Below are 27253 nucleotides of genomic sequence, written 5' to 3' on the forward strand. Positions count from 1 at the left end.
AATTCAGTTCAATGCTAGTTCATTTGAATTTGAGACACTGATTGGGAGTTGAAAAGCAGGGAAGCTTGTTTTCTTCTTCCAATCTATTAATAAATATTAGGTGTGAGAGGATAAGATCTACTAGTTCTTAAACCTTCAAAGACATGTTTACCAGAAATAATCCATTAAACTCACTTAAATTCACTAACTACAGATAATACCTACAGATAATTCCTCCTTTGTTTAATACATCAGTTGGTTTTAAATACAAAACATTTTGATAAACTTTTTTTCCCTTGTGCATCCAGCACATTTAAGGTGGTTTTATTTAATAACAAAATTGAAATGATGTTTTTGCGCATTTTTAATTGGACTTGAATTTCCATTCAAATATAACTTGACACACATCACAAGTAAAAAATTAATCATCATGTAGTAAATACAAAATGCATCATTCACCATTTTCTAACATTAGAAAAATATAAAAAATAAGAATTTGAATACATTAAAGCTAAGCTATATAATTGCTTAAATAAAAGTTATTGGGATAGTTCACCCTCCTGGTTAACAAAAAGAAGCGCCAAATTTTAGTGTAAAGGCTGTGTATTTTGTTGCAAACCAACATGTGTTAATTGTTACCAATCAATTAAAACCACCTTTCTTTAGGAAAATAATTAAAAGGAAAGAATAAACAAACCAATTAAAATTGATGATATAAATCAAAGTTTCCTAATTGCTGATTTAAATGGCTTTGATTTAAATCAAACCATCCTGGTGATGGATCTCTATCTATGGTATTTATCTGGCTGCCACCACCATAGCTTTTGAGCACCTCACATTCTTTAATGTCTTTATCCTCACAGCACCCCTGGAAGTTCTGTACTCACCATCATACAGATGGGCAACTCAGCCACAGAGAGGCTAAGTAACTTGCCCAGGGCCATACAGGAAGTCTGTGATGGAGCAAGGACTTGAACTCAGGGCTTCCAAGTCTAGCTCCCTAACCACTAAGCTGTCCTGCCTCTCTTGAGTCAAGGGCTAGAGTAGACCTGAGCAATTAATAGATTTCCCCTAACTCATGGCTGAACTTGCTGAGTGTGTCCTGCATGTGATGGTGGCTGTGACTGTGACTCTAGCCAGGACCCTCACGGGTCACATGTTCTCACTGATATGCCAGCATGTGACGGTCTCCTGGCCAAGTCAGTCGGAAATGTGCTGGGCTTGCGGATGTCACTCTGCAGATCATACTGCAGGATGCTTCGCTGGGAGAATTACCTGTTTAGGGCCTGATCTTGTATGATGCTGAGCACCTTCCACTCTTGCTGAAGAAAACAGGAGTAGGGGCACTCAGAGACCCACAAGCAACTTTGCAGGATTGGATTCCTAAAGGGACATCTCATATTTTAGTCTACTGTATCTTTATAATGGTGTGGAATAAGATCTGGGGTGAAATCCTGGCCTCATTAAAGTCCATTGCAAAATTCTCATGGATTTCAGTGGGGCCAGGATTTCACGCCAGGATCCAATTATCCATTTAATCTTTTAAATTTCATCACTGAGAAATATAAAATTCAATGGAAACTCCCCAGTAAGAAAGAACAGCCACTGTTTAGGTCATATGCTGGAACCAGGCAGGCAGGCAGGCAGCTGTCTGTCTAGCAGAGCACACAGGTTACCAAAGAAACCTTCCCAGGGCTGGAATGATCAATCATTATGCAGTACACAAAGAAGGAATTAAGAAACATATCTAGAAGGAGCTGTGTTAACTGATCCATTGAAGCCACAGCAGGAGCAAAAAAACAAGTAAAAACTCGGCCAGATGGAAAAGGACAAAGTTAGTAATCTTATTTTCAAGCCTCTTTGGGTTTTTATAAGCTAGACAGTAAAAAGTAGGGCTGTCAAGTGATTAAAAACATTAATCACGATTAATCGCACTGTTAAACAATAATAGAATACCATTTATTTAAATATTTTGGATGTTTTCTACATTTTCAAATATATTGATTTTTGAATTGAATTGATATTTGAAATATATTGATCAAATATATTGATAATTACAGCACAGAATACAAAGTGTACAGTTCTCACTTTATATTTCTTTTTGATTACAAGTATTTGTACTGTAAAGAAACAAAACAAATAATATTTTTCAATTCACCTAATACAAGTACTGTAGTGAAATCTCTTTATCTGGAAAGTTGAACTTACAAATGTAGAATTATGTAAAAAAAATGCATTCAAAAATAAAACAATGTAAAACTTTAGAGCCTGCAAGTCCACTCAGTCCTACTTCTTGTTCAGCTACTTGCTCAGACAAACAAGATTCATATGTCCCTTCATGCTTCAACCACCATTCCAGGGGACATGTGTCCATGCTGATGACGGGTTCTGCTCAATAACAATCCAAAGCAGTGCGGACCGACACATGTTCATTTTCATCATCTGGGTCAGATGCCACCAGAAAAGGTTGATTTTATTTTTTGGTGGTTTGGATTCTGTAGTTTTCACATTGGAGCGTTGCTCTTTTAAGACCTCTGAAAGCATTTGCCACACTTCATCCCTCTCAGATTTTGGAAGGCACTTCAGATTTTTAAACCTTAGGTCAAGTGCTGTAGCTATCTTTTTAGAAATCTCACATTGGTACCTTTTTTGTGTTTTATCAAATCTGCAGTGAAAGTGTTCTTAAAATGAACAATATGTGCTGGGTCACCATCTGAGACAGCTATACTTGAAATATATGTCAGAAGATGGTTAAAATGCAGAGCAGAACACATGCAATTCTTCCCCAAGGAGTTCGGTCACAAATTTAATTAACGCATTATTTTTTTGACAAGAGCCATCAGGATGGACGCATGTCCTCTGGAATGGTGGCTGAAGCATGAAGGGGCATACGAATGTTTAGCATATCTGGCATGCAAATACCTTGCAATGCCAGCTACAAAAGTGCCATGCAAATGCCTGTTCTCATTTTCTGGTGACATTGTAACTAAGAAGAGGGCAGTATTTTGTCCCATAAATGTAAACAAACATGTTTGTCTTAGCAATTGGCTGAACAAGAAATAGGACTGAGTTGACTTGTAGGCTTTGAAGTTTTACATTGTTTTGTTTTTGAGTGCAGTTATGTAACAAAAAAATTCTACATTTGTAAGTTGCACTTTCGTGACAAAGAGATTGCACTACAGTTCTTATATGGGGTGAATTGAAAAATACTATTTCTTTTGTTTATCATTTTTACTGTGCAAATATTTGTAATCAAAAATAGTATACAAGTTGATTTCAGGTTTCAGAGTAACAGCCGTGTTAGTCTGTATTTGCAAAAAAGAAAAGGAGTACTTGTGGCACCTTAGAGACTAACCAATTTATTTGAGCATAAGCTTTCGTGAGCTACAACTCACTTCATCGGAAAGTGAGCTGTACTCACGAAAGCTTATGCTCAAATAAATTGGTTAGTCTCTAAGGTGCCACAAGTACTCCTTTTCTTTTTTTTAAGTTGATTTCAATTACAACACAGATTACAATATATATGAAAATGTAGAAAGACATACAAAATATTTTAAAAATTTCAATTAGTATTCTATGGTTTTACAGTGCACTTAAAACTGCGATTAATCGCGATTAATTTTTTTAACCTTGATAAATTTTTATGAGTTAATCGCATGAGTTAACTGTGATTGACAGCCCTAGTAAAAAGCATAGCCCTTAATTGTTAAATTCCCAGCATACACACAGAGAAGTTAGCTGAAAACATAAAACCCTCTAGCTGAAAGGGTGCAACATAACACAACTTTATTTCTGGAAATTCAATACAATAACATACAAGAACCCCAAAACAGAAAGAGACAAAGCAGGCTGCTCCCGAAGGCAGAGGGGCACAATTCACCTAATGTTGTTCTAGGCTGGGTGAAGCAGATTGACACTGATCATTGAACACTTTCCTCAGGGTCCCCTAGCCTGCAGGCAAGACCAGGGCACGCCTTGGAATTTAAAGTGGTAGCTTTTAACTCAGTTTACAACTCATCACATTAACAACTGTTTTAAGGAGTACACAGAGTTCTGTTTTGCTCAGAACTTCAGCACAAGGCAGCTCTTGTGATTTTTTTAAAAAATTTCTCCAATAAAACTGGGCTGTAATTGTTTTGTGAATTACATTATTACAGTGAGACAGCTTCCAGCGGGGATGGTGGGCCTAAGAGCCACCATGATACCCCACCTGTCAGCCACATTAGTATGTATTATTAATCGTGTTTACTATGGTAGCACCTAAGAACCAACCAAGATTGCAGCCCCACTTTGCTAGCGGTGTATAAAGTCACAGTAGCAGACAGACCCAGGACAGGGGAAGGGGTCGAACACACCAGCAGAAAGAACAATGTGATGGCAGCAAACAGCATGTTAGTGCCGCAGTTATTTGTTTGTTTTGGGTGGTTTAGTTCAGAGGGGCTCAACTATAAAATAAAAGGGCAGGGGAGGGATCGGGGAGGAGAAGGTAAGAGTGCAGTGATGCTAAGGTGAAGATGTGGGGGAGGGAAGGCACTACTTGGGTACAATTTCCTCAGAGCTGGGAAGGCCTCCCCTGCAGTTCTGGATCCTGAAGATGCTGGGGAGAGGAGCGGGTCCCATTTCAACCTCTCCCCACCAGTGCAGCACTCCCGACTGCTTCTGAAGCTGTTCCCACAATAAGAGGCATGATTACATTCCCTGATCCTTAATGCTCCCTGGATAATGTACAACAAACTCACATGTCTCAGCAACCTGCATTACTGGCTACATCTGGCCTCTGCTATCTATAGTCTCTCATCTCCTTTCCATCCCACCATCAACCTCAGCCTGGACCAGTCCACTCAAGAGATTCACTTCCTGGGCACTACAGTGCAAATAAGTGATGGTCACATAAACACTACCCTATACCGGAAACCTACTGACCACTATACTTACCTACATGCCTCCAGCTTCTATCCAGGACACATCACACAATCCACTGTCTACAGCCAAGCCCTAAGATACAACTGAATTTGCTCCAATCCCTCAGACAGAAACAAACAGCTACAAGATCTTTATCAAGCATTCTTAAAACTACAATACCACCTGGGGAATGAGGAAACAGATTGACAAAGCGAGATGGGTACCCAGAAGTCACCTACTACAGGACAGACCCAACAAGGAAAATAACAGAACACCACTGGCCATCATGTACAGCCCGCAGCTAAAACCTCTCCAGCACATCAACGATCTACAACCTATCCTGGAAAATGATCCCTCACTCTGCCAGACCTTGGGAGGCAGGCCAGTCCTCGCTTACAGACAGTCCCCCAACCTGAAGCAAATACTCACCAGCAACTGCACACCACACCACAGAAACACTAACCCAGGAACCAATCTCTGTAACAAACTTCGTTGCCTACTCTGTCCCCATATCTACTCTAGTGACACCATCAGAGGACCCAGCCACATCAGCCACACCATCAGAGGCTCATTCACCTGCACATCTACTAATGTTATATATGCCATCGTGTGCAAGCAATTCCCCTCTGCCATGTACATTGGCCAAACCACACAGTCCCTACATAAAAGAATAAATGGACACAAATTGGACATCAGGAATGGTAGCATACAATAGCCAGTCAGAGAACACTTCAATCTTCCCGGACATTCTATAATAGATTTAAAAGTAGCCATACTTGAACAAAAAAACTTCAGAAACAGACTTCAAAGAGAAACAGCAGAACTAAAATTCATTTGCCAATTTAACACCATTAATTTGGGCTTGAATAGGGACTGGGAGTGGCTGGCTCACTAAAAAAGCAGCTTTGCCTCTTCTGGACTTGACATCTCCTCATCAGTTATTGGGAGTGGACTACATCCACCCTGATCGAATTGGCCCTGTCAACACTGGTTCTCCACTTGTGAGGTAACTCCCCTCTCTTCATGTGTCAGTATATAATGCCTGCATATGTAATTTTCATTCCATGCATCTGAAGAAGTGGTGTTTTACCTATGAAAGCTTATGCCCAAATAAATCTGTTAGTCTTTAAAGTGCCACCAGACTCCTTGTTGTTTTTGTGAATACAGACTAACACAGCTACCCCCTGATATAGTCTCTAGTGCAGGGGCGGGCAAACTTTTTGGCCTGAGGGCCACGTCGGGTTTAGGAAATTGTACGGAGGGCTGGTTAGGGGAGGCGGTCGTGGCCCGGCCCTCACCTCCTATCCACCTGCCCCCGCCCTGGGACTTCTGCCCTATCCAACCCCCCCTGTTTCCCGATGGCCCCCCCGGGACCTCTGCCCCATCCACACACCTCCGCTCCCTGTCCCCTGACTGCCCCCGGATCCCCACCCCATCCAACCCCCCCTCTCCTTCCTGACTGTCCCCCCCGGGACCCCTGCCCCATCCAACCGCCCCTTCTCCCTGTCCCCTGACTGCCCCCGGAACCCCTGCCCCTGACTGCCCCCTGCCACTCCATCCAACCCCCTGCTCCTTCCTGACTGCCCCCCCGGGACCCCTGCCCCCATTCAACCCCCTGTTCCCGCCACACCCGCGCCCTCTGACCACCACCCCGAACTCCCCTGCCCTCTATCCAACCCCCCACCCCCACGGCTCCCTGCCCCCAACCGCGCTGCCGGGAGCACCGGTGGCTGGTGGCTCTACAACCACACCGCCCGGCTGGAGCCGGGCCACCCCCCCACGGCCACCACGCAGCACAGAGACCGGGTCCGGCTGGGCTCTGCACCTGCGCTGCCCCAGGAGCTCCCAGCCCCGCCGCCCAGAGCATTGCGCCGGCGGCGAGGTGAGGTGAGGCTTCAGGGGAAGGGGGACAGCGGGGTAGGAGCTGGGGACTAGCCTCCCCAGCCAGGAGCTCAGGGGCTGGGCCAGATGGGGCCCATGGGCTGTAGTTTGCCCACCTCTGCTCTAGTGTGAGCTCTGTACTGCAAGGTGCAGTACCACCCTCTGCCACATGGGGGACACCTGGTCTCTGGAGAAGGCAGTTGCAGTAGGAGCAGGCTCAGAGCAAGGATTCCAAACGAATCCAGATTAACTCCTCCAAGGCAGGCATGGGACCCCTTCCCTTCCGTGCTCCTGCTTCTTTAGGTCCATCAGCAAGCAGGGGCAGTTCTGAGCTCTGTGTCGCCTGGCAGGGCCCTTGAGTGGAAGGGGAGATATTTCTCAGCCTTAGGGAGATGTCAACATGTGGTGTGGGTGTGGGTTTGAGCAGGGGGTGGGGTTCCGGCCAGCCCTGGCACCCTGCACACACACTCAGCTGCGATGACGGCCAGGGAGCAGGCTGGTGCAATGACTAGACAGCAGGTCTGAGAGCACCTGTGGGGTGGTCTGCAAGCCTAACCCTGGTCTGACCTGGACGGTGCTTGACCATATCAGCTCTATGCCTGCAGCTCCTCATACTCTGCTGGCTGCTTCTCCACATGAGTCTGGAGTCAGTCCTTAATATGCTGTTTTATGCATTTGGGTGCTTCTGCTATACTTGCTTTCATAACACTGACATAGCAGTACCTGTCTCCCAGGACCATGTGTTTCCCTCCAGGAGAATAATAATACTGACACTATAGCACTTCCATTAATAGCCCCCAGAGTGCTTTACAAAGGAGAGGCAGGGGTCTCCATTTTACAGATGGGGAAAGTGAAGCACAGAGCAGTGAAATGACTCATCCAAAGCCTTCGCCACAGAAGGTCAGTGGCGGAGCCAGGAATAGGATGCAGGTTTCCTGTCGTCTGGTTCACTGTGCAGAAGACTGGGCCCATTGCTTGGTCCGTTTTACTACCCATCGGGAGTGGGCCAAGGTAGTGGATTAGATCATGTAAAAAAAGCCGTGGGAGGGGGAAGGACATACAACAATTATTGCAGTTGTTCCCAGCTCCTGGTGCACACATCAGTGCAGGCTCAGGCTTTATTGCTACCTTGAAGTTGAATCTCTGGGCTGGGCATCATGCTGCATGTTGCCCACTTCCCATTTGGCTGTGCACACTGTTTTCCTGATTGCAAGATAGGTGAGCTCACTCTTCATTACAGTGCAGAAGGTGCATAGCTGAATTGGAGGTGGGCACTGGCTGGTGCAGTCAAGTTCTTAATCTGGTGACAGGTGCAGTTACATATAAGAGTCAGGAACCTACTGGATAGCTGAGCTATAACTTGGCCTGGCTACTCTGCTGCTTAGCTTCCTCCCCACGATGGATGGCATCATACACACACAGCATGTAAAAGGTCCTAGTACTGCAACAACAGGCTCTTATGCAAATCCTCCAAGAGGGTGGTGGTTGTGAAATGAGCTTCCTCCTTACAGTTTGTAACATCGTCCGAAGTGAGCAGTGGAGGGACAGACTGGTAGTTGTGTTTATACCCCCCACCCTTCGCTTCTCCCACACCTACCCTGTCACCATCCAACTGATCCTGTAGGAGAGGATCTGCCGACTCTGCCATTGTAAATCCAGAGATACAGGAAAGGGGCTTGTGCCCTTTTTGATTCCGTTAGGGTATATAAAGAAGGCCTGAAAGCGATTTCTATAAAGAGTTTTTCTGTCTGCTTGTTTTTTGACCCCAGGAAAATCAAGTCTTTCCTTCCCTGTTTTTGCAGCAAGTATCCCTTGGAGGACACGGAGATGCGGATCTGGAGCCTCACAGCTCTTCATGGACCAGGCCGGGGTGAGCGTCTTTTAGTTAAATGGATGTTCAAAAAACCTCAAACCAAAGAACTCTAAACAGTCTGAATACAAAAGTCTCACTCACCTTGTGTCTATGATACCACCATCTTGCCACTTCTCCAGTTGTCCATAGAGTACTCTAGGGAAAATGACGTTGACAAGACCTGAATTCTAATGTTAATAAAACAACTAGACAAAACCCCTTTTTATTCCCCATAAAGAAAAAAAAACAGTTTCTTTTCATTTGGAAGGACTGAGGGCCTGATCCAATGCCTATTGAAATCGATGGTAGCCAGTCCATTGACATCAATGGGCTATGAAGCTGTCACTTATACCTTGATTGTAACCACTGTGCTCTCAGCTGAAACCTAGGTTACAAACGCTGTGGTACAGGATCAAATTTAATTTATTGTGCAAATTTGCAAACACTCTACTCAGTCATTCAGGCCCTGATTCAGGAGTCCATCCCTGTTCATCAAAGTACTTAAGCATGGGCTTTAGTGATTTGCGGAATAGGGAGGGATGTAAGCCTGCAGAATAACATCTTCAAAAGCAACTGTGAGATTTAGGAGCTTAAATCCCATTTGCAAAAGTCACGTTATCAATTTTACTGGTGCTAAATGGGGCCTGCTTAACTTGGAGGATGAGAAACTACAAATAGAAGGTGGGGCAATTGGAGTAGATGGATTTTTGTTAATGTTCCTTTAACTGGAAAAGAACTTTTATTTAAGCTCAAATGAAGGTCACTTTAAGGGAAATGTTTACAGCCTGCTTGTCTGTCATGCAGCTCGGTCCCTTTGCATATTCCAGAATGATTTGTTTAGATAAGGAAAATGTTGTTTATGCAAATCCCTTTCTGCAACTAAAGGTTGCTTAGGGTCTTTGAGGTCTTTGTGTGGGTGGCAAGTGTATTGAAGCAAATGATCTGTCCTAGCTCATTCTGTATTGCAGAATCCCTACGAACGTATGTTATATAGATGAGAGGCAACATTTTCAAAAGATCCTAAGTAAAAATATTGCTCGGGCATGCAGGAGTGAAATCAGGAAGGCCAAATCACACCTGGAGTTGCAGCTAGCAAGAGATGTTAAGAGTAACAAGAAGGGTTTCTTCAGGTATGTTAGCAACAAGAAGAAAGTCAAGGAAAGTATGGGCCCCTTACTGAATGAGGGAGGCAACCTAGTGACAGAGGATGTGGAAAAAGCTAATGTACTCAATGCTTTTTTTGCCTCTGTCTTCACAAACAAGGTCAGCTCCCAGACTACTGCACTGGGCAGCACAGCATGGGGAGGAGGTGACCAGCCCTCTGTGGAGAAAGAAGTGGTTCAGGACTATTTAGAAAAGCTGGACGTGCACAAGTCCATGGGGCCAGATGCGCTGCATCCGAGAGTGCTAAAGGAGTTGGCGGATGTGATTGCAGAGCTATTGGCCATTATCTTTGAAAACTCATGGCGATCGGGGGAGGTCCCAGACGACTGGAAAAAGGCTAATGTAGTGCCCATCTTTAAAAAGGGAAGAAGGAGGATCCTGGGAACTACAGGCCAGTCCGCCTCACCTCAGTCCCTGGAAAAATCATGGAGCAGGTCCTCAAGGAATCAATTCTGAAGCACTTAGGGGAGAGGAAAGTGATCAGGAACAGTCAGCATGGATTCACCAAGGGCAAGTCACGCCTGACTAATCTAATTGCCTTCTATGATGAGATAACTGGCTCTGTGGATGAAGGGAAAGCAGTGGACTTGTTGTTCCTTGACTTTAGCAAAGCTTTTGACACGGTCTCCCACAGTATTCTTGCCAGCAAGTTAAAGAAGTATGGGCTGGATGAATGGACTATAAGGTGGATAGAAAGCTGGCTAGATTGTCGGGCTCAACGGGTAGTGATCAATGGCTCCATGTCTAGTTGGCAGCTGGTATCAAGTGGAGTGCCCCAAGGGTCGGTCCTGGGGCCGGTTTTGTTCAATATCTTCATAAATGATCTGGAGGATGGCATGGATTGCACCCTCAGCAAGTTTGCAGATGACACTAAACTGGGAGGAGAGGTAAATACGCTGGAGGGTAGGGATAGGATGCAGAGGGACCTAGACAAATTGGAGGATTGGGCCAAAAGAAATCTGATGAAGTTCGACAAGGACAAGTGCAGAGTCCTGCACTTAGGACGGAAGAATCCCATGCACCACTACAGACTAGGGACCGAATGGCTCGGCAGCAGTTCTGCAGAAAAGGACCTTAGGGTTACAGTGGATGAGAAGCTGGATATGAGTCAACAGTGTGCCCTTGTTGCCAAGAAGGCCAATGGCATTTTGGGCTGTATAAGTAGGGGCATTGCCAGCAGATGGAGGGGCGTGATCGTTCTCCTCTATTCGACACTGGTGAGGCCTCATCTGGAGTACTGTGTCCAGTTTTGGGCCCCACACTACAAGAAGGATGTGGAAAAATTGGGAAGAGTCCAGCGGAGGGCAACAAAATGATTAGGGGACTGGAACACATGACTTATGAGGAGAGGCTGAGAGAATTGCGATTGTTTAGTCTACGAAAGAGAAGAATGAGGGGGGATTTGATAGCTGCTTTCAACTACCTGAAAGGGGGTTCCAAAGAGGATGGCTCTAGACTGTTCTCAGTGGTAGCAGATGACAGAACAAGGAGTAATGGTCTCAAGTTGCATTGGGGGAGATTTAGGTTGGATATTAGGAAAAACTTTTTCACTAGGAGGGTGGTGAAACACTGGAATGAGTTACCTAGGGAGGTGGTGGAATCTCCTTCCTTAGAAGTTTTTAAGGTCAGGCTTGACAAAGCCCTGGCTGGGATGATTTAGTTGGGGATTGGTCCTGCTTTGAGCAGGGGTTTGGACTAGATGACCTCCTGAGGTCCCTTCCAACTCTGATATTCTATGATTCAGGAGCCTAAGTACCATTTTCAAAAGCGACTTAAGAGCCTGAGTTCAGTGAAACTTAGTCCAATGAGATTTAGGCTTCTAAGTGTCGAAGTCACTTCTGAAAATTGGATCTAGGCTCCTGGGTCACTTAGGACCTTACCCCAGTCTTAATTACTTTCTGCCAAGCCTCGGATCTTTTACTTCCATGTCCCTCACTGTAGGGGAGATGTTACCCTCTGTGGCTGACAGTTCTGCAAATACCCACTTGCATGAGGAACAGCACAATCCTATGGCCATAGCCCCAGAGTGGGAGATGGTGAGACTTTGAACAAGTGTCTGCATCTTAGCTTCCCTCTCAAGAAAACTGGGCTAAAGCTGTTTACTCTCCACTGTCAGGTTCTTTGCTGTCTGCAGAGCAGAAGCCCTCTACAGGTGTTCGGTCTGAGCAGGGTAGCTCCTTATCGCTGGGATGGGTCACATAAGACCAGCCAGAGTTGGACACGATATGGTCACCAGGTTCAGCCTAGTTCTCCATCTTACTCAGTGTCCATTCAAAGCTCACAGTGGATTTCCCCGAGTGGGGGAATTTGAAAAAGGAAGCAGACAGCAGCCTGCAGTCGTGATTCTGGCTGTCCCCTCCCCTCACAGTCCTGTTGTCTCCAAAGGCTGCATTTGTGTCACTGGTAGAGCTGGGCAGGAAATAGCTTTCACGTCCCAAGAACATTTTTGAGATTTTAAGAAAATCCCCTTCCACGGTAAGACCTTTGGCTATTTTCACAGGGCCCTCACCTGAGCTGTGGGGGAAATCGCTGCTCCATTGCCTACTTCATTATGTGTACAAAGCTCCAACAGAGAGATTGAGAGTTTTGAGACCCAGCCCACAATAGCCCCGTGGTTAGGGGACTCACCTTGGAGAGTGAGACCTGGCTTCAAGGCGCTGCTGCAGATCAGGCAGAGCAGGGATGTGAGTCTAGGTCTCCCACAGCCCAAGTGACTGCCCTGACTACGGGGTTATTGGCTATCAAAACTGGTCCGTTCCTGTGAAAAGTTTCCATTTGACCATATCAGCTTTTTCTGATAGAAAAAAATGTTTCATAGAAAAATTCCTGAGCAGCTCTAATCATTCCCCTGTGATTCAGCTTTCTCTAGAAGGGAAGGAGCTAGCCACCAGCAGCCTCCTCCTCTGAGATCTCTGCTACAGTCAAGCCAGATGGGAGATGCCACCTTGTGTGTGTCTTCTTTATAATTCTTGTCAGTGCACACCGCAGCAGACTCCCCAGCCGTACATGTGCTATGGTATTATACCTCCCTGCTCTTTCTCCACATCCTTCCTTCAGATCTGAGCCCCTTGAACCAATACCCATGTTTGGTAATTTCCTCAAGCTCACATACACACAAGGAAGCAAAACACACAGGTTAAAATACATATAGTATGTCGGGTTGGGAGGTTGGAGTGTATTCAGAGATCATTTTGCAATGCACACAAATGGTACGTGATCGCAATTCTTTGCAGATTCAAAGCTATTCCCTAGACATTGCCTGATCGGTTTTGATTAGAGATGGGCCTGAACTGAAACCTCAGATCCAGATCCCTCTGAATTCAGGAGTAGGGGGAGGTCAGATTTGAATTCCTAGATCTGAACCTGGCCCCATGGTTTTGGTCACTGACCACACCCCAAACCAAAAAGGCCCTGGGTAACAGTTCCAGTTTGGATGTGGCTTAAGACGGCAGAAATCTTAGGGGAATGAATGATGAGATTTCAGCATCATTGAATTGTCCCCAAGTCCTGGCCTGACCCTCTTCCATATCTGGACAAGCCCTCCCGCCACCTCCCAGCCCCTAGCTAGCTTTTCCAATCTGTTTCTAAAGAGCCAAGTCAAAAAGGCAGTTACACTCTCAGGGTATGTCTACACTGCAATTAAAAACCTGCTGCTGGCCCGTGCCAGTTGACTCAGGCTTGTGGGGCTCAGCTATTTAACTGTGGTGTAGACATGTAGGCTTGGGCTGGAGTCTGTGTGGTGAGAGGGTCCCAGAGCTCAGGCTGCAGCCTGAGCCAGAACAAATGTCTACACTGCAATTAAACAGCCCCTTAGCACGAGCTCCGCGAACCTCAGTCAGCTGGCATGGGCCAGCCATGGGTATCTAATTGCAGAAAAGATATACCCCCAGACTCCGATCCTGCAATGAGCTCAGTGCAAGCAAACCTCTGCACCCATTCCATGCAGCGCTGACATCAACAAAGCTCTGCTCAGTCTCAGGGATTTGCCCCCTTGGAGCACATTACATGACCGGGGCTTTAGCTTTTGAAAACAGCCTGGTAGACCTTTGTCACCAAGGTTTCAAATAAGTGTATTTGTATGCACTGTTGTTCATGCAGAATCATCACAGGATGTCGCCTGGCTCTGCAGAGTTGCATGGGGCCAGATTTTTAAAGCACTCCATGCTGGTCCAATCTGCTCTCATTGCAGTTTTGCCCATGATTCCAGTGAGCGCAAAGCTAGGCCAGTGCTGACCATGGTGGTAAACACACCAGCACCCTGTATACACTAGAGTTTCCACTGTTGTTTTCACTGGTGGAGATTTCTTGCAAATTGCCATGTAGACTCAGCCTTAGGGCTAGAGCACCCCTCCCCACACATCACTCCTTCAGTGTTCCATGGGGTAAAGTTTTTCCCTACATGAACTGTAGCAATCATTTGCCGTTGTACTGTTCTGGAGACTGCATGAACCAGAGGTGGCAGAACCCAAGGGCTCCAGAATCCCATTTCATTGACACATCACTGTCTGGAAGTTGAAGCTAGGTAAATTCGGACTGGAAAGTACCGATTTTGAATAGCAAGGGTAATTAATCATTGGAACAATTTACCAATGGCTGAGGTGGAGTCTCCATCATTTTAAAACCAGATTGGATGTTTCTCTGAAAGATCTGGTCTAGTTCAAACAGGAATTAACTCAGGGAAGTCTTATGGCCTGTGTTATGCTGGAGGTCAGACTAGATGACCGCAATGGTCTCTTCTGGCCTTAGAATCTATGACTATGAGTCACATGTGTTTATTTCAAGTGTAATCAATGTGTAATCAATGAAGGGGGGATTTTTTTCTCTCTCCCTTTCGGCTTCTTTTGAAATTCACTGGAATCTCACACAGAAACTAGCGTCTATTTCAGCCTTCGAGTTTCTTTCGGATCTTGCCACACGAACGACCTGCGGTCGCTTTCTTAAGAAAAACCAAAACCGCAAGGAAACCCAATGCAAAATCCCTAGTTATTAAACACCTTGCTAGCTGTGGCCTCCTATGACCCAGTCACTGTGCAGCAGCAACAGGAACATGTTTCTTGCATGATGGCAGAGAGGGGGGGGAAATAGGACGTATGCCCCTTTCCTCCACTCCTAATGCCCCTGTTTGTAGTTGAGAGGATGGCAGCGGTCTCTGAAGACTGAAGATCATAGAATCATACAATCGTAGGACTGGAAGGGACCCTGAGAGGTCATCTAGTCCAGCCGTCTGCACTCATGGCAGGACTATGTAATAACTAGACCATCCCTGACAGGTGTTTGTCTAACCTGTTCTTAAAAACCTCCAATGACGGAGATGGGGGAGGTGGTCAATTGGCTGCTTAAGACGCTGGACAGGAGATAAGAAGAAGGCTCCTGGCCCGCCACTCCAGAGAAAGGGCTTAAAGCAACCTGGGTGTGGGAAGGATTGGAACTGGGGAGCAAGAGAGGTCTGCAGAGTAGGCCTAGGCTGATCCCTGATGATATTTTTCAATGTGGGGGTCTGAAAGTTAAGCTTCCCGAATATGAATATTGTCTGAATCAGAATAATGCAGCATCTGCCCATCTCTGTCATGCAGCATTTCTATATCAATGACATAGACAGTGGCCTTGTACAGTGTGGCACAGCTGGCCTCTCCAGCATGATGTCAGCAGGTGATGGTGCATCTGCTCAGCCCTCCAGTGTGAAAATCCCTCACCACAGAAACCCACTTAACTTCATCTCTGCACTGTTTGGGGAGTGCCTGTAAAGTTCTTCAGTGTTTCTTCAATAACCTGGATTGGCCATTTATCCCTCTACTCTTTCAATCCCTCTCCTGGACCGGGCCCATCCTGTGTTCATGCATTCAGAGCTTGGCATTTCAAGGTGGGCTAATTCTAGTGCACTTGTTTCTATTAGGTTGTACAGTACTCCAGGCACTTTGACCAGGGGCAAGATTGGCTGTATGCCTACAATTAATGATGAACTGAAATATACATTAATTATTATTATTATTATTATATGTGTTTGTAGTGGGTGAGAGGTATGAAATATGGCCACTGCAAGAACCAGACATTTGCTTTTTTTGGATTTGTGGTGCTTTTATATTAATAGCCAAAGAGTTGCAGAGTCCGAAAGAAACAATTAGCCAGAGAGACCAGCATTCTAGGATCTAGGGAGGAGAAAAAGAGATTATATGAAATGCTGAACAAGGCAGGAAAAATAGATACATGGATGTGTATGGAGATAGACAAACACAAAGAAAGAGGGGGCTGTATGGGATAGACAAACAGACAGGATAGATAGATGCGTATGGGGACACACAGATGTGTATATGAACAATTAGATAAAGTATGAGGACAGACAGAGTGGTGTGTATGGGGATAAACAGATGTGTGTGTGGACAGAAGACAGAGCGGGGTGTATGGGGACGGACAGACAGAGCTGTGTGTATGAGGACAGACAGATGTGTGTGTGGACAGACAGAGTGGTGTGTATGAGGATAGACAGCAAGAGGTGTCTGGGGACAGACAGAAGGAGCTGTGTGTATGAGGATAGATGTGTATGGGGAAGGACAGACAGAGCTGTGTGTATGAGGACAGACAGATGTGTGTGTGGACAGACAGAGCGGTGTATATGAGGACAGACAGCTAGAGGTGTCTGGGGACAGACAGAAGGAGCAGCATGTATGGGGGTAGATGGGTCTGGGGAGAGACAGACAGAGCGGTGTGTATGAGGACAGATGTGTCTGGGGACAGACAGACAGCGGTGTGTATGAGGATAGATGTGTATGAAGACAGACAGAAGGAGCAGCGTGTATGGGGGTAGATGGGTCTGGGGACAGACAGACAGAGCGGTGTGTATGAGGACAGATGTGGCTGGGGACAGCCAGACACGGGTGTTCTCTCTCCCCAGCGCTGGCTCCTTGACGCCCCGTGCCGTGCCGTGCCGGTCCGGGCTCGGCTGCGCTGCAGGGCAGAGGCAGAGGCAGAGGCAGCCGCTCAGCCCCGCCCCGCCCGCGGCCCGCCCCCGCCCAGCGCGTCCCGGTCCCTCGCTGGTGCAGCCCAGCGGCGGCTACGTTGCCTCGGCTCCATCCCGGCCATGGAAGCGGCTCGCTGCGGAGACCCAGCCCGGCGCCGCGGGCTGTAGCGCTGCCGCGGGACCCAGGATGGGCAGTGAGCCCCGGCGGGAGCTGCCCTGCAGGTGGGTGAGCGGAGCCGGGCTGGGGCTGGACGCCGGGGGGCGAGCGGAGGCCGGCTGGCGGAGCCGGGCTGCAGGGGGGCGGCTGGGGCATCGGTGGGGCTGGCGTCCCGGCAGGGCGGCGGGAGCCGGGGGAGGGGGGCCCCGAGCGGGGAGGCAGCAGCTGCCCCTGCCCGGGCATTTCCCCTCAGCCCGGATGCGGATGGGTGCTGCCCACCCCCGAGCCTGTTAGCACCCTGCAGCCGGGCCGAGGGCGCCGTGCGTGGGGTGGGGTCTGACTCCCAGGCTGGGTGAGGTCTCGCCTGTTGACAGGAGCGATGGGGAAAGGCCCCGGGTGGTGCGATACAGAGGTGAGTCATTTCTGAAGCTTGTTTTTCTACCGGAGCCTGGGTGGGTGTGAAAAGTTCCTGGGCTGTTTATGGGCCATCCCAGGTGTGGGACCCGGTTTGGGGGGGATGTCCCAGCTCAGCCCTGCCGGCGGGCGGGGAAATTCCAGGGGCTCTCCAGCCTGTCATTGCAGTGGCTGGATTTTTGAGCCTGTGTCTCTGCTGCCCCAGGTGGGAGAGCAAGCAGTGACCTGCTCCCCCCACTGCAGGAGGATGTTAAACAGTGGCCTGTTATGGCAGGATTGAATGCACTGGCTCTCCCAGGCCTGGAGTCCTGGAAATAACTGGAGAGGATTTGGGACCACATGCTTTTGATCAGTCCTAATCCATGTGTGATTTGTGAGAGGGGAGCCGCCTTCCCCTCCGAAGCAGCAGGGATTGAGAGGAGATGGGGGTAGGCACTAACGTGGAGACAGAATCCATCAAAAAACGCCACATAGGGAATGGAATGTGGTTCTGGACTCTGCCCAGATGGACACAGGAGTAAATCATACTCCTAGGAACATAGAATCTAGAAGCAGACAAGACCCACCAGGTCTTTTACATCCACGTGGCTCTCAGTTTGGGATTGTTCCCTGAGGAGCTTCATCCAATCTAGTGTAAATCTGGGCACCGTCCCTTCACCTTTCTCAGCGGCAGGAATTCCCCCAGTCGAATGGAGACTAATGAGCCACTCTCCTTTAGTGCGTCAGTCTCCCGTCCCTAGTTAAACTTCACCGCAAGGATCATTTTGCTATGCAGCTGCAACTGGCTGGAGCTTGGATCCAGGCTGGTGCCCGTTTTGCTCTCGCTTGTCCTGACCACCTCCGAGAAAGGCTTAATGCAGATGTTATAAAGGAGGGAAAAGACTCAGTTGATTGAACTAGCTGCAGCGTACGAGATATACAGAAACAACCTCTCAGGCGTTATCTGCACTAGCATGTTTGTTCAAATTGCACACTATTACTAGCACTTGTTCAGCTTCACTGGCTGATTGTCTGTAGCACTGTGTCCCACTGTCACTACCAACAGTCATGGTGCAACAGCAAGAGATGAAAGTTGGGGTTGCCTGCATTGCTGTGTCATGGTATCTCTGGTAGTGCTAAGCAGCAACAGTGTTATTGTTCAGTAGTGAGTTTTTTAAATAATATGTTTGTATATTCTGCAAGCTTCTATTTAGGAAAATGAAAAATGCCATAAAAAACATTTTGGGGGGAAAAGACACTATTTCAGTCTTTCACTTTTTTATAGTAATACTGAGGTGGCTCTGAAAACTGGTGCAGAAATTTGAATACTAACAATTCCAGAGCATGAAGCAGATGTGTGAATTTCAGATCAGAGTTTGTAATGAGAAATTTGGAAGGGAGGAGGATAAAAGGTAAAAATATAAAGGAGATTTATATTTGGCGCCTTCCGAGCCACATATGATAATCTTCAGAAGTTTGAGAGCTGGGCACACCTGCCAGGTCTCAGAGCTTCTGAAGCCACGAGCCCTGACAGGTGCCTCCTATGGGGCTGAAGCCCCCTAGACTCCCCTCCCTGATGGGCAGAAGCCCCTCTCCCCTCCATCCCCCCTTGCCCAGGAGTGCTCAAATTACAGCCAGCTGGATAAGTATAGCTCCTGGATCTGTGCTATACAATCCATAGGTGCCCTGCTCTTTATGACGGAGGAGAAGTGGTGTGGAATCACAACAGGTCCAAGCGTGCAATGCTCTATCTTGGTCCAAGTGTTCAGGCCCCTTTGTATGCCTGGCTACGCAGCCTCCATGGATTGTGCCTGTGAATTAAAGATGAAGGCAGCTGCTATCTGCGTCACTTCATGTAAACTTGATGCAGCCTTTGGGCTCCTGGTGAGATGCCAACGCAGCCTGTCAGTTGGGCAGAGTTTGGACATCCCTGATGTGATGGGAGGGGACAGCAAACACGTTGGAGCAGGGTCCTGAAGTTCTTAGCAAGCAACCAAAGAGAGAGGCTACATGGGAGGCAGGGACAGAAGCAAAACGAAACTATGTTGTGGCTTCTTCTACTTAACTTTATAAATAAAAATTCATGTTATGTGATGAAAAAGAAGAACTGAATCTAGATGAAAGCGTCAGAGGAAAATTACCACACTCTGCTCTCAGAAGAGCCTGGCTTTAACAAGTGCAGCGGAGTGCTTGCGGCTTTGAATAAACGAGCAAACTCTGTAGCTGTAATTGCACCACCGGTGTAGCTCCGCTAGTGGAAGAAACACTGTGGACACTAGCGTAGACAAGACTGGGTCATCTTTGTCGTTGTGTCAGCTCAGTGACAGGAGTGCTTGCAGCGTTTGTATGGTACAGCCACAGATCAAGTGGGGCTAGGTTTCAACTTCTATATTTATTTAATAAAGTGGACATTTACCCACCCCTAATGTGTGGGGTGCATAATTTATATCTTGGGGTTTTCCTTGTAAACTTTCAAGTGGATGCCCAGACGTGGGACGATGTGCAAGGCATATTGGGGCAAGCCCTGCAAGAGCATTTTCAAGTGTGTGCCTGGAGCAGTGTAAATTCTGTTGACTTTTAAGCTCTGGTCCTCTTCAAATGCTTCAGAGCTCTGTTTTTCCATTATCTGGAATAGGTGCGAGGATTGGATCAGGTTCCTTTAGAAACAGGGGCTCCCCCACTGGCTTAGCTCCACGGGTTGATGTGTGTTTTTCATCGCTAGCTGAAACTTTGATGCCCAGTTGTGTGGTTTATAGAGCTGTTTAGCTGGGGAGATTTCAGGGTTGGACATTTCGTCCTGATGGTTCTGGTAAATAGTACTGCTCATTGATACAGTTGCTGATCTCCTGCTTTTTCTTCTCTCTTAAAGAAGATTACCTCTCCCCTTCCTCAGGAGGCCCTGGATGGTGGTGATCTTCCATTGCCAAACAGAGTCCATCAATGCCACTCTTAGCTTGATGTGCAGCGCTCCTTCCCCATCCAGGAACTGAGAAAACTCTCTTTGCAGCCCTGACATCCTTTACTAGTCCAGTGACTGAGGGGGCTGGGCCTGGGGCTCTTAAATGTACGAAAGTGTGATGAGTTAGCTCTAGAATCCCCAGGCTGCTCTACTAGCTACTTCCTGAAACCACACCAAATAACATGCACTTCATGGTTGCTGCAGGGCTGTGTGTTTTTGGTCAGTATGCTTCTGCATTGCGCACTGAGCTGCTGCTCAGGTGAATGGGCGGTAGTTAGCAGCATTCTTGCCTTGCGTACTGTGCACGCCACGCAATAGTGAAATGCTTAAAGATACACAAGGGCTGTTGCACGGGCAACTTGGTGTCATCATCGTGCTGTGCTGTTGCCCCCTCTGTGAGGTGTCCCAGTAGGGTGGACACGACCTTCCCTCTCCTGGTCACGGGCCTAGTTGGTGGGGAAAAATCCATTTTTATTGTCCTTCTGGGGAGGAGAGCAAATGCAGTTTCCAAACTCACTTCCCGTTATAGACACCAAAAGGGGGCTTTTGTGTGTTGATGATCTTGTCTTTGGCTGCCAATTAACCCAGCATGAGAACTTGTCTCCCTAATGATGCTTCCATGGGACTCCTCGGGTGTTTTAATTGCAAAGATTTGAGCAGCTAGCAAGCGATGAACATGGAACGTACGCTGTGCAGTAGCTAAAAGACACAGTTCTTTGGCAAGCCTTCATTAGGAAATAAGGACGCTGGCAGGAATGCTTCCGAGATGCAATTTTCTTAATGAAAGCTACTGAATAGGGAGCCTCATGGGGAAGAACAGGCTCTTGCAGGGCGCTGCCAATTGCGCCTCTGTAGTGTTAATTTTGTATTTCCTCTTCATTGTTTCTAATACCCTCTTGGAAGCTTGCAGATAAACACTTTGTTTTCCTACTAATTGTGTCCTGTTTGGCAAGTAGTGGTTATAACACATGTTTTTTGGACTACATGAACTCCTAGGTTGTTAGTCTTTGATTTCAGGCTTTGCCATTTAAAAGGCAGCTTACATTTGCAGTAAGATGATCCCTATCATTAATATCACCATCTCTCAATGATCTCCCCATAGAGATTCGACAGGCAAAAGCATGGCTGACTTTTAAAATATATTTATGAGAACTGTAGCTGGAGCTTTCATGTGTGAAATTGATGCAGTACCCCTGTGAAAAGTGGTTTTGTAAAAAATGGATGGTCATGTTTGTGTCTTGATTGTTTTTGTGCCCAGTGTGCTACATTTTCAAGAAAGGTGGCTTATCTAAATGACAGCCCTGAAATCTCTCCCAGAATCTGAGAGTTAAGCTGGGTTCTGCCTTTCATGCCTCATGACCTGTAATAAAGATTCAAATTCTTCTCTGGGGCAGTTGGGCAACCTCACTGTTTGCATTGCATGCACACCTGTAACTAATTGGTTAGCTATGCTCCAGTTACAGGGATGATCAATTTATGCACAAGAAGGAATAAACTCCAGCATGGTCTTTCTTTCCCAGTTGTGCTGGTTCTGCAGGGGAACAAGGGGTAAAAGCAGAACACGTGTATTTTTGCCACTAACGAGGGCATATGTCATATTTTTGAGTTAAATAGGAAAATAGCATATGTTACTTGGCTAACTACTTATAGGCTATCCTCACTGTAGATCCACAGAGGGAAAGCTCTGTTGAGATGCTGCTGTCTGTTTGACACAGTTCTCAGCTGTCCTTGTATTAGGAAGGATGTAACTTTCTTCCAGTTTTCCGTATCTTTTTTTTAATTTTTATTTTTTGATCAAACATGCTTCTCCCAAAGTTCTTTCTTTCTAACTGGTATCTTGATGAGTTTGTACATCCCTTAACCTATTCCTTCAGCCACTGATGGTGTGTCTATTTAAACCATATCCTTGAGTCAGAGGCTATGCCACAAACAAGTTCTCATCCTTTCAGGTGGCATTTCCTTTTTCTCATTGTTTCTGGCAATCTGTATAAGTGAACCTGCACATGTGTTTCTTCACTAGCAGTGCCTTTGTGTTGCTAAACTTGGCAAATAATGGCTCAGTGTGAACTGAGGAAGACTGAGCTCCTTAATACAAGAGGGAGCATGATCTATTTAGGTAATGAAGTTGCAGTTCTTGGGTTAAGATAGGACTGCAATTCTGATTGAACATATTATAGCACTATAAATCTTGCCTTTTTAACACAAGGAGGCTGCCATCCTGCATTGGATCTGTGCAAATGGACCCCGCACAGAATGCTCTAGACATTATGTAGGGCTCTCCTTGGGACTGGCCACGTAGATCCAGTTGAAAGATCGGGCTTAAATTGCTGCTGAGACACTCGAGAGTCCATAGGAGATTCTCTACCAGGTTAAATTCATTTTAAGGTGGGTACAGTCTGGGTCGCTATTGTTGCTGGGTGAAAGGCAAAAGAAACAGTAGTCTGAAGAAACCACAGAGGCACAGTGGGCTCCAAATAACTCGTTGAACGCAGCATGCGGGGCCCAGTTACTCAGACACACGGCAGCTCTGGCTGAGTTTTTTTTTTTAGTAGAAGATAGTGGGCTCACTAAGTATCGATATCAGTTTGGAGTAGGTGGTAACCCTTTAAATAAAGTACCTTTTATAAAAGTTTTGGGAGTGCTGGTGGTGATTGCAAAAATAGGTAACATCGCAGTCCCTAAAATTCCTCCCCTACAGTGAACTATTTAGTGAGCCTATTCAGCCTCCCATCACCCCTGTGAGATAGGGAAATGCTGTTATCCCCACTGTACAGATGAGGGACTTTGGCAAAAGAGAGACTTAAGGGTATCTCTATGCTGCAATCAGAGGTGTGACTGCAGCACGCGTGCGTGTACCTGAGCCAGCTTGGCTCTAGCTAGCTCCACTGACCATAGCAAGGAAGCTGCGGCCGCATGGGCTGCATAAGCCCATCCAGGACTCTGGGTGTGTACTCAAGCAGCTGGCTCGTGTTGCTACAGCTTCGCGGCTGTTGTTACTTGAGCTAGCTAGCTGGGTATGTCTACATGTGCTGCAGTCACACCTCTGGCTGCAGTGGAGACAGAACCGAAGTGGCTTGGCCAGGTCACGCAGGAAGCCTGTAACAGAAGAGGGACCTGAACCCAGGTCTGGCAAGTCCTAGCACCCTGGGACATCCTTCCTCTCTTCAAGTGTGTGCTGGGATCTGCTCGTCTAGAAGACATTGCAGGACTGGAGCTTTGGTGGATAAATATGTTTCATTCCCTAGCTGCTCCTTGTATTATGATAATGTACAATCCAAGAAAGCAGACCTGGGCTTGTGTAGACTCCTTTTATTCTTGTATTCTCTTGTTCCAGAGAATGCTGAAGGTGAGACACAGAGAATTCCTTGATTCTTTTGGTATTGTGGAACTGGCTTGCATGGGTGGGTAACTGGATGGATGCTGGACATTAAAACCCATCCCATCTTTAGAAATTAGCAAGACCATGCTAACCCTAGCCCAGCTCCAGGTCAGAAGGTGGAGTGGTCTTCAGCTGCAGCCTGGAGAGATGTTGCTGTCAGATCCATAGTTGCATGCAATTTTGCAGGATAAATTGGGTTTAAACCCCTTTGTGAGCCATGAAAACAAATGTGGATCAGAATCACACTTTTACTCTGTGCTGGGGGAACTTCTGAAAAATGTCTCACTGTTGCTAACAGTGGCTTAGCCAAAGGTCAGAAGTGATAGGAACCCTAGCATAGATGAGGTTTCGGCTTTTGACATGGCTTTCAGTACCACTCAGTTTAACCTTGCTAGGAGTAAATCTAAATGATTGAGAACAATGAGGTCAGCAGCTGAAACAGTGTCCGTATTACCAATTAGGGCTCCCTCTCAGTGGGAAATGTTTACGCAAAGGGAGTTTTAGAAACAGGGCCTTAGGGTAAAGATTTAATTTGTTTTTTGTTTGTTTTTTTGGTTTTCTATTCCGTTTCAAGCAAATCTGTTTAGTACCTTAGGAGTTAAAAAACAACATTCAGGAACATTAGGGCTGGGGTTTTTTCCTGACCCTTCTGTCCTGCAGTGTCTTTGTTTCACCACTAGAAAACTTAAGCAGACACAAATTGTATGTGTAAGCTAGTTTTTAAAAATAACTCTATTGGGCAAAGTCATCACTCCATATTCATATATGGACTTCACCAAAAAGAGGCAATGCAGAGTAGTGGGTAGAGCACTGGCACATGGGAGACATGGGTTCTATTCCCCACCCCACTATGTGATGTTGGGCAAGTCATTTAACCGTCCTCTGTTTTTTACCATCTGACCTCCTTGTCTGTCTTGTCCTTTTAGACTGTAGTCTCTTTGGGACAGGGAATGTCTCTTATTATACATATGTACAGCACCCAGCACAATGGGGCCCTGATCTCAACTGGGTCTCGAGGTGCAAACAGTACAGCCAATTGGCAGGAAGGGAAATGACTTACCATGTTATCTTTTATGTGCAAATCTCTGGGGCTTTTAAGACAGGAGCACTTTGGAGAGAGAAATGAAGCTGGATGGCCAGTGGAGCAGTGAGATAATGGGAGGGGGGTGATTACATGGTATTGCAGTATCACTGTATTCACTTATTCCTGGTACAAACCTACATGATGGGACCACCCACATGTACCTTTCACATGTTAAAACTCTGGTTTTCCCTTAATGCTCTGTCCTGGTGGAGCTGTTGCCATGTGTCCTTTCTTCTGCCCTCTCCTTTTATCTTTCCTTTGTGGCTGCTGTGGGTATCCATTCATGACTCCTTGAAGCTGGGCAGAACTTGGGCATGTGGCTGGGCACAGTGCCACAAGTGCAGGGAAGCAAAGCTTGATCCGGGGAGCTTGCTTTCTGAGCCTGTCCCCCAGGGGAGCTGCTTCTGGGCTGGATGTTTTGAGGCCATCATGGGAAGTAGCTTCATGGGCAGTGGGTTATAATAGGACAGGGAAGGCTAAGCCTTCCCGAGTGCAACCACCGCCAGACACCTGGGCCGTGTGGCCACGCCTCTTCCCCTCCCTGCTCTGCCCCTTCCACAAGTCCCCCAGGACCCGCTTCTGCTGCCTGCCTGCCTGGTAACTTTTCCTCCACTACACCACCCCTCCTGCCCAGAGATCACCGCTGCATTCCTCCTTTCCCCGCTGGGGCAGGGTGTGTGAAGGGGGACGCAGCGAGCCAGTGGTGGATGGGGGTGCCTGGTGGGGGAATGAGGAGGTGGGTGGGAGAGGGGTCTCACGGTGGCTGGGGGGGTGAGGAGGGACCAGGCGAGTGCGGGGGTCTCTTGGTGGGACATGGCAAGTGGGGAGGGGACAGGGGTAGAGACGAGGTTGGAAGAGGTGGGGCAGGGAGCTAGCCTTCCCTAGGGGAAGCTTCACCTACCACCAATGAGTAGCTTGTTGGTATAGGCATATAATTCTTACCCAGTATTTGAGAGTGGTTCTGGGTTCAAATCCCCGACAAGCCTTTTCAAATGCCAGTTATTGTCTTGTGCCTTCAAGATAGGCTCTAGTTCGAACAAGAGTTATTTCAGAGAAGGTCTGTTGCCTGTGTTTAAACAGGAGCTCAGGCTAGATGGTTGCAGTGGTCCCTTAGACTCTGTGGGTAGTGCTTCTGGATTTAGACTTCATGAATGGGTTTGGGTCACTTTTTAAACATTTTCCCAGTAGGTCTGGGGCAGGCTCGGGGTCCTGCAGTGTTCCCCATTCCCGCTGCTCATGCTCCCCAGGTTAGGGAGTGTTGCTTTAGCAGGATAAGAAGGTAGGTTTTACAAAAGTGTCCAGGTGCTTTATATCAGGGGGTAGCCGTGTTAGCCTTTATCCATAAAAACAACAAGGAGTCTCGTGGCACCTTAAAGACTGACAGATTTATTTGAGCATAAGCTTTTGTGGGTAAAAACTCCACTTCTTCAGATGCATGGAGTGAAAATTACAGATGCAGGCATAAATATACTGGCACATGAAGAGAAGGGAGTTACCTCACAAGTGGAGAACCAGTGTTGACAGGGCCAATTCGATCAGGGTGCTTTATAACTTCCTTAACAATTCTTCCCTTTCCTCTGCCCTGTGAATAGCAATGGTGGAGTTTCCATTGCGTGCCAGTGACGGAATGCTCAATCCTACAAGTGAAACTATCAAACCCCACCACTATCTCAAGTTAAATCTTCCTCAGGCTTGATACTGAAGTTGTAGTTGAGAGTATCATACCAAATGAAACTAAGCTTCACTGTTATGATAAAGGCTGAGGTGGGTTTCTTTTTTTGTAATTGATGCCAGGAACATGTGCATTTTCTCTCTGAAAAGTGACTATGTACTGACCTTTATGTAATCATCGAGTCAGATACGTGTTTGTGTTTGGAGTCATTTCTGCTGTGAGGAAAACAAGCTGCCGCCCTCCCCAGTTAGCCTGGCATATCACACACCGCAATGGAGGAGTGAACTGGATTGTGTTCAGCAGGATGGTTACTGAGTTCAGTTATATCTGTGCAACTCCATAAAAGGCAGTGGGACTGCTCAGGTATTACTGAGAGCAATCTTTGTGAAGACAGGTGTTGCCAAGGACACATCTTATACTATGTGACTTTTTATTACCAGTGAAGATGCTTGAGAAAGGAAGAAATCAGCTTGAATCTCCGATCCTAGGCTTAATCTGCAGGACTGACCGTTAAAACATCTTTTGATTTGTAAATTGAGCACAGTTGATATAGAATTACTGGGCAATGAGAAACAAGGAGCACCATGATGTTGTTTTTAGAAAGTTAATTTTCAGAGTTGAGCTGCACTTCAGAAAGAAGAATTCCCAGCATATAGTGGTAGCTTTTAAGTAACCATAGATGAGACCTGTTAGGTCATAGTTTTTAAATTTCTTGAGCAATAGGGCTTCCATAGTTTCCTTTGGGAACTTATTTCAGAGACTAATAGATCTCCTTATTAAGATGTTAGAATGTTATGTCTATGCTATGAATCAATCTAAAGAGCTGAGATGTCTTTTTCTGACTGCCCTAAATTTTTGACACTTGTAACAGTTGGA

General features: G+C 46.7%; 1 protein-coding gene across 2 annotated transcripts in view; it reads left to right on the plus strand.

Moving 5' to 3' along the window:
* The first annotated feature begins 16835 nt into the window (after window positions 1-16835).
* PIK3R5 (phosphoinositide-3-kinase regulatory subunit 5) overlaps window positions 16836-27253 on the plus strand; it is a 98315-nt gene continuing 87897 nt past the window's right edge. For both annotated transcript variants that reach the window (XM_077833833.1, XM_077833831.1), the window contains exon 1: window positions 16836-16955. The gene's annotated coding sequence lies outside the window, so the exon portion shown is untranslated. The remainder of the gene's footprint in view (window positions 16956-27253) is intronic.

Source organism: Eretmochelys imbricata, chromosome 14 (assembly GCF_965152235.1).
Source record: "Eretmochelys imbricata isolate rEreImb1 chromosome 14, rEreImb1.hap1, whole genome shotgun sequence".
NCBI lineage: Eukaryota > Metazoa > Chordata > Testudines > Cheloniidae > Eretmochelys > Eretmochelys imbricata.